Below are 6,470 nucleotides of genomic sequence, written 5' to 3' on the forward strand. Positions count from 1 at the left end.
AAACTCATACATAAAATGTCAGAAAGTATACTTGAACAGTATAGAAAGGAATAATTTGCCAAAATCAATTAAGATTTATCCTAGCATAGAATAATATAAGAAAATTCTTTAATATAATACATTGCATTAGTAAGTTATGAGAATAACAAACAATAGGTGAAACGATAGATATTCTCATTAAAACTAGGAACAAGAAAATGGCGCTCATCATGATTTAATTTTTTTTAATGAAATAATAGTGCATTAAGGAAGAAAGTAGATACAAAAAGTACCATAAATAGAAAGCAGGAGAAATGTTCTATGTGCAAAAGACCAAAACTAACAAAACTGGACAGATTCAGTCCAGTTTATCAACAAAGAGAACCTGATCTAAAGGACAAGGGCACAAGCTTGCTTTGGAATGGGGACAGTGGGAGTGTTAGATAGGGAGCCAGGTCGTTCTGGGAATTCTCTCAGAACTAGAGAAAAAGGAAGAACAAGATCCAGGACCCAGGAAATGAGGCTGGTGGGAGTGAAGCCGGAAACAGGTTCCCACCAGCTGGCTTGATACCCATAGAGCACTGACACTGAAGCACCTAGAATAGGGAAGCCCCAAGTCCTCCAGGTAGAAGAGAGTCACATAGGGGCCCAGACTTGCCATGGTGTATATCTGTCAACACTTCTTTTTTTCAGGAACTATAGACACACTTAGCATAAGCACACTTAGGTGAGAGCAGCAGGGCAAGAGATTTTGAGTTGGTGCTGGGCTGGCTCATCATTGGTGGGCGAGGGCAGGCAACCTGTGCCTAAATGGAGACTCCTTCTACAGATGATATAACTGGACTGAGAATACTATGGGACAAGCCCTGACAGTGCTCTCCATGTGTATCAAGGATTATGAATGGTATATCATAAAATAAATCATTATGTTGTAAATACACTAACGAAAGACATCCGTGGAAGTTTGAGCTCTTGACGTGTAGATTATCCTTTGTTACTCAACAGATCTAGCCCTCTGAGTAGACTAGCGGGCCAGAAATTCCAAAACTCAGAAGGCATTTGGTCAGAGGGTCTGTTTTCAGGTAAGAGGTAATAAGTATACTCTGCCTCTCCTCTCCCACTGAATGAAGCTATAAAACCTGGAGGGGAAAAAAATGTGTGGAGTAGCTATTTAAGGAATCTGAAAAGTAAATAGCATATGGCTTGGGAAAGAAGATTAGAGTTTGAAATATCATTAAACCAGCATTTTTTACCATTCTTTTTCTTTCTAATATCTCCTGGCCTTAGCTCAATGCACTGGAATTGGGCAATGAGGCACAGAAAGAGAGTTTTAGGAGACATCCTCTGGTAGACCAGAGCAGTGGAAAACAACTTCTAAGCTCAGAGAGAGTGTGGAAATCTATCTCCCTTTTCCTCTTTTCAGGGAGGAAAAAAAAAGAGGGGGAAACATGACATACACTGGATACATTAAAAGGATAATAACCCTACTCACGTAAATTCAACAGCTTAGGTGAAACTGACTCATTTAAGTCTTCAAAAAACACAAACTACCTGAACTGGCTCAAGATGAAATAGATAACCTGAGGGGCACCAGGGTGGCTCAGTTGGTTAAACATCCAACTCTTGATCTCAGCTCAGGTCTTGATCTCAGGGTTGTGAGTGCAAGCCCTGAGTTCAAGTCCACTGGCTGTGGAGCCTACTTAAAAAAAAATCTGAATATATAACTATTTATATATGCAAAAATATGTAACTATAATCTAATCATTTAAAATAATTAATTTCAGTTAAAATTGTTTTGAAAATCTCCAACCTCAAAGAGTTTTTACTGGTAAATTCTACCAAATAAGTAAAGACAAAGTAACACTAATACTACCCAATTTCTAAATAAATTAAATCAATAATAAATAACCTTCCTCCAAATAAAACACCAGGCCTAGATGGTTTCACTGGTGAATTCTAACAAATATTTAAGGAAGAGTTAAGTTTAAAAAAAAATTGTTTTAATGCTTATTCATTTTTGGGAGAAAGAGTGAGACAGAGTGTAAATGGGGGAGGGGCAGAGAGAGAGGGAGACACAGAATCTGAAGCAGGCTCCAGGCTCTGAACTGTCAGCACAGAGCCCAGTGCGGGGCTTGAACCCGTGAACTGTGAGATCATGACCTGAGCTGAAGTTGGACGCTTAACCAAAGGAGCCACCCAGGCACCCCAGGAAGACTTAAGTTTAAAGTGAATTTAGGTCAATTCTCCACAATCTCTTCCAGGTAACAGAACAGAAAACAGACCATACTCTAACTCATTTTATGAAGCCAGCAAATTCAAATTTGACAAAGACAGTACAAAGAAAACTATTCCAGGCTTATTCCGTACCAGGCTTATCTCAGTTTTAGATTCTCGTTGATTAACAACTCACAACCAACTTTATAATAAAAAAAAAAAATACTTACCTCTAACACTATATTTTCTTTTGAGGTCCTTTGTTAGCTTATCTCTTCCTGGTTTTTGCTAATTTAAGTTGTTGGCTATTGACAACACTCTAAATATTAGCTATCCACTTAGTATGTCTTCAAGAAAATCTACAGCCTACCCTGAATTGTTGTTCTATCCACTCCACCCCATGTTCAAATATCAGAATGCTCACTTGGAATTTTGAACTGAAATTGAAATATGAAATATCATCAATATGAAATATCTAACACATTTTAGTCGGTAGTGAAAATGAGCCTAATGCAAATATTTGAATAGCACAGAACTTGTATCCATGAGTTTCAGAACCACGGCTCTGAAAGAGTTCAGAAAAAGTTTGTGTCCAAGGCCCATCTTTGTATAAAATTCAACATGGCTGAAATCTAATTCATTTTCCTCCCCCTTCCCTGTCAGGAGTTTTCCTTCTTATCAGTGGCACCTAGGCTTAAAATGTTAGAAAAGTGTTTGATATTTTTCACTCCCTTTTCTTCTCCTTGTCCTTCACCAATTGCCCCATGCAATTACTCCTTATATCTTTTGGATACATCGTTCCATTTCTAGGCCCCCTTCCACCACCATATTCTCGCCCTTTCCCGAATAATTCCTATGCAAAGCCAAATTTATCCATCTAAAGACTGTATTTTACATATCATCCTAATGCCTTTGTTTATACTCAATTCATTCTGCCTCAAGTGTTGTTACCTTTCTTGTACCGGTCTAAACTGTACCTTTTGTTGAGCCCTGCTTTCCTTGTGACTCCATTTCTGGTTGTCCTAAGCTTCAACCACTCTTGTCTGAATTTCTGGAGCATGTATTGTCTGTGTCACTTATTTAGCACACAAAATACTACTTCGTTGTATCTGTGCACGAATGCTTGCTTCCTCTCTAGCAGTGCCTGTAATGGTTATGCGTTAAGCGGTATTGGAGATTCTTTTCCCCTCTAATATTCAAGATAGAGATTCAAGAGACATCTCAACTGATATGTATATAAAAAAACAAACAAACAAGTAGAATACAATGTTCCAGTTTCCTGAGGTTGACTTGGGGTTTTTATATTAATATTTTTTTGGAGCAACTACTCTTTGTCTCTATGCTAGACATTATACTAGATGTTGGAGACAGAACAAAACAGGACAGCAGTCAGTTCTGCTTTCAAGAAGCACATATTCTGACAGGGGAACAAATAAACACAATGACAATACTGTGGAGTATATATCACAATAGATGTATAGGGAATATCAGAATACATAAGAACATGTAATACTGATGTGGGAGGGCATGGCAATCATCCCAGAGAAAGGGATCCCCAAAACTGGAACACAGAGGATGAGTAGAAGTTGCTCAGGCAAAAGTGTGTGTGAGTACATGCAGGGGTGGGGTGGGGGGTGGGGAACAGAAGACTACTCCAGGCAAAAGGACCTCATGGGCAAGGTCCTGGAGACAAGCAAAACATGGATCGTTGAACATGTGAAAGGAGTTTAATTTGGCTGGAACACAGAGTGCAAGGCATGGGAAAGCAAGAGATGAGGTTGGAGGGGTAATCAGGGCTTATGACAAGATAGGAAACACTTGGCAGGGCGGTGAGCAGCATGTGGGAGGCAGGATGACTAAATGAGATGCATTTAGGGAGGCCACTTTGCCTGCAGTGTAGAGAATAGTCTGAGTGGGGAGGGGAGTGGAGGCAGGAAGGCCAGTTGGGTTGCTGCTATGGTAGGTAATCCAGCATAAAATTGATGATGAGCTAGCCATAGCAGTGGTGGTAGGGATGAAAAAAAACTGGATAAATTTCAGGGATGCTGAAGGTAGAACTGTGAGGACCAAGTGTGGGCGTGGGGAGAGAGAGAGAGTTAAATAGGTGTTCATGCCATTCCATAAGAAGAAAATCAGGAGAAAAATCTGGTAGGGAGAAGATAATGTGTTCAGTGTCAGCCATGTTTAGCTTGGGATCCTCCACCTGGGAATACCCATGTGGAGATGCCATGGGAGCCGTGTATGTTGGCCTAAACCTCAGGAGAGAAATCTTGGTCGGAGATGTAACTTTGGGACTCCAAAGTAAATTACTCCAAGTATATGTGATAAGGAAGCCATGTAAGTCCAAGAAGACAATGTGTGTGTAGAGTTAAGTGTAGAATAAGAAGTGTGTGTGAGTAAGTAGATAAAGCCAGACTAAAATCCTAAACCCCAAAGAACAAAAATGTTCAAAAGATGAGCAAGAGGATCTCACACACACACACAAAAACAAACGGAAAAGTGGTCTAGAGGTAGGAGGATATCTAAGAAACTATGGTGTTGCCTAAGTAGGTCCACAATGTTACAGACAATATCAATAAATCTGGGCCTATTATTTATGAGAAAGTTTTTTTTTTTTTAATCTTGGTGTGAATACTACAGTGCAGCAATTCTCAAACCTTTAGCCGTACAAATTATTGTATACTCTTATAAATTACTGAGGACTCAAAAGAGCTGATTATGGCAGCTGATTATGTCGATTATGGCTACATCTACTGATATTAATAGAAATTAAAATAGAAAACTTTAAATGTATTAATTCATTAACAAATAATAAACCTATTTGTTATTAGTTAATATGTTCATAAAAGTAACTATTTTAAAACAAAAAGCTTAGTGAGGAGAGTGGCATTATTTTACATTTTGGCAAATCTAATGTCAGGCTTTCTGGAAAACAGCTGGATTCTCATTTCTGGTTCTGCCTTCAATCTGTTTTGCTGTCATGCATTATGAATAGCCTCTGGAAAATTCCACTGTATTATCATGAAAGAACAAGAGTGAAAAAAGTAGATAACATCTTAAATAATGATGAAAATAGTTTGTTTTGCAGACTTCCTCAGAGGGAACTGTAGAGATCTGGAGACTACACTTGCAGAATTAATGCCCCGAAGTGGGAGAACTTGACCATGCTGTGAGCCTCACAAACAAGCTCTTGATACTATACTCATAAGTATGCTGGATAGAGGCAGCTAAGGCTTCAAGGGTTATTTTAGGAGAGGTTGAGGTGGCCTGGTTGATACTACCTTCCAAAGTTAGGAATGGACTTTAGAATGTTCATTCAACTGATTCATTCAACATGTATTTATTTAGCACATATTCTATGCCCGGAACTGTTTTAGAGGCAGAAGATATACCAATAAACAAAACAGACAAAAGCCTTGCCTTCATGAAGCCTCCCTTCTGCTGGAGAAGATTACACAATGAACAAAATAGTAAAATATATAGTATATAGGAGCATGGTAAGTACTGTGCAGAAGAATAACGCAAAGAGGTATAGGGATTGTTGGAAGGATTTGCAAATTTCAGTAGAAGGGACAGAGAAGGACTCATCTGAGCAAAGGCAGCATTTGAGCAAAGACCTGAAGGAGGCAAGAGAGCCATTTGGTTATTTGGCGGAAGAGCTTTTCTAGGTATTTGAAAAATTAGTTTTTAAAATTTATTCTCACTTTCGATTGTATCTGGCAGTAGCTGCAAGCATAGAAAATAAGATCTGAGAACTAATGTTCATTCAGGGTCTGTCATGGACCAGGTATTCTGCTAGGTATTATAGGTATTCCGTGTGAAGCTTGGTACCTTCATTAATGTTTACAGTTTAGTGAAGAAGACAAAGTATGCACGTACAATTCCTGCAGTTGCGGTGTAGCAGTTCTTACGAGGAACAGTAGTCGGCTTGAAGTTGCACCAGCAGAGGCTTCTATGCACCTGATCTACCTGAAGTTAACATCTCTTACAGTGAACTGACGTGTGAAGGGTACTATTCTTTAATGTAGCAGAAAGTAAGCCAGAAGTTAGTAACACCTAATCGCACCTTCTACAGAGCACTTGAGCTTACAAAGCATGTTCGCTAATTAATCCATTTAATCTTCATAACCATTTTCAGAAGTGGGTATTCTTCTTAGAAGTATTATTGCCTTTGACTGTGCCACGGAAATCAGGCTCGGAAGGCTAGATAAAGTGGTTATACGGTATACTCCGGGGTCTTTGAGCGCAATGGAAGCTCTGTGGTACAATTTAGTAAG

Source organism: Panthera pardus, unplaced genomic scaffold, assembly GCF_024362965.1.
Source record: "Panthera pardus isolate Hobbes unplaced genomic scaffold, ASM2436296v1 HiC_scaffold_15, whole genome shotgun sequence".
Lineage (NCBI taxonomy): Eukaryota > Metazoa > Chordata > Mammalia > Carnivora > Felidae > Panthera > Panthera pardus.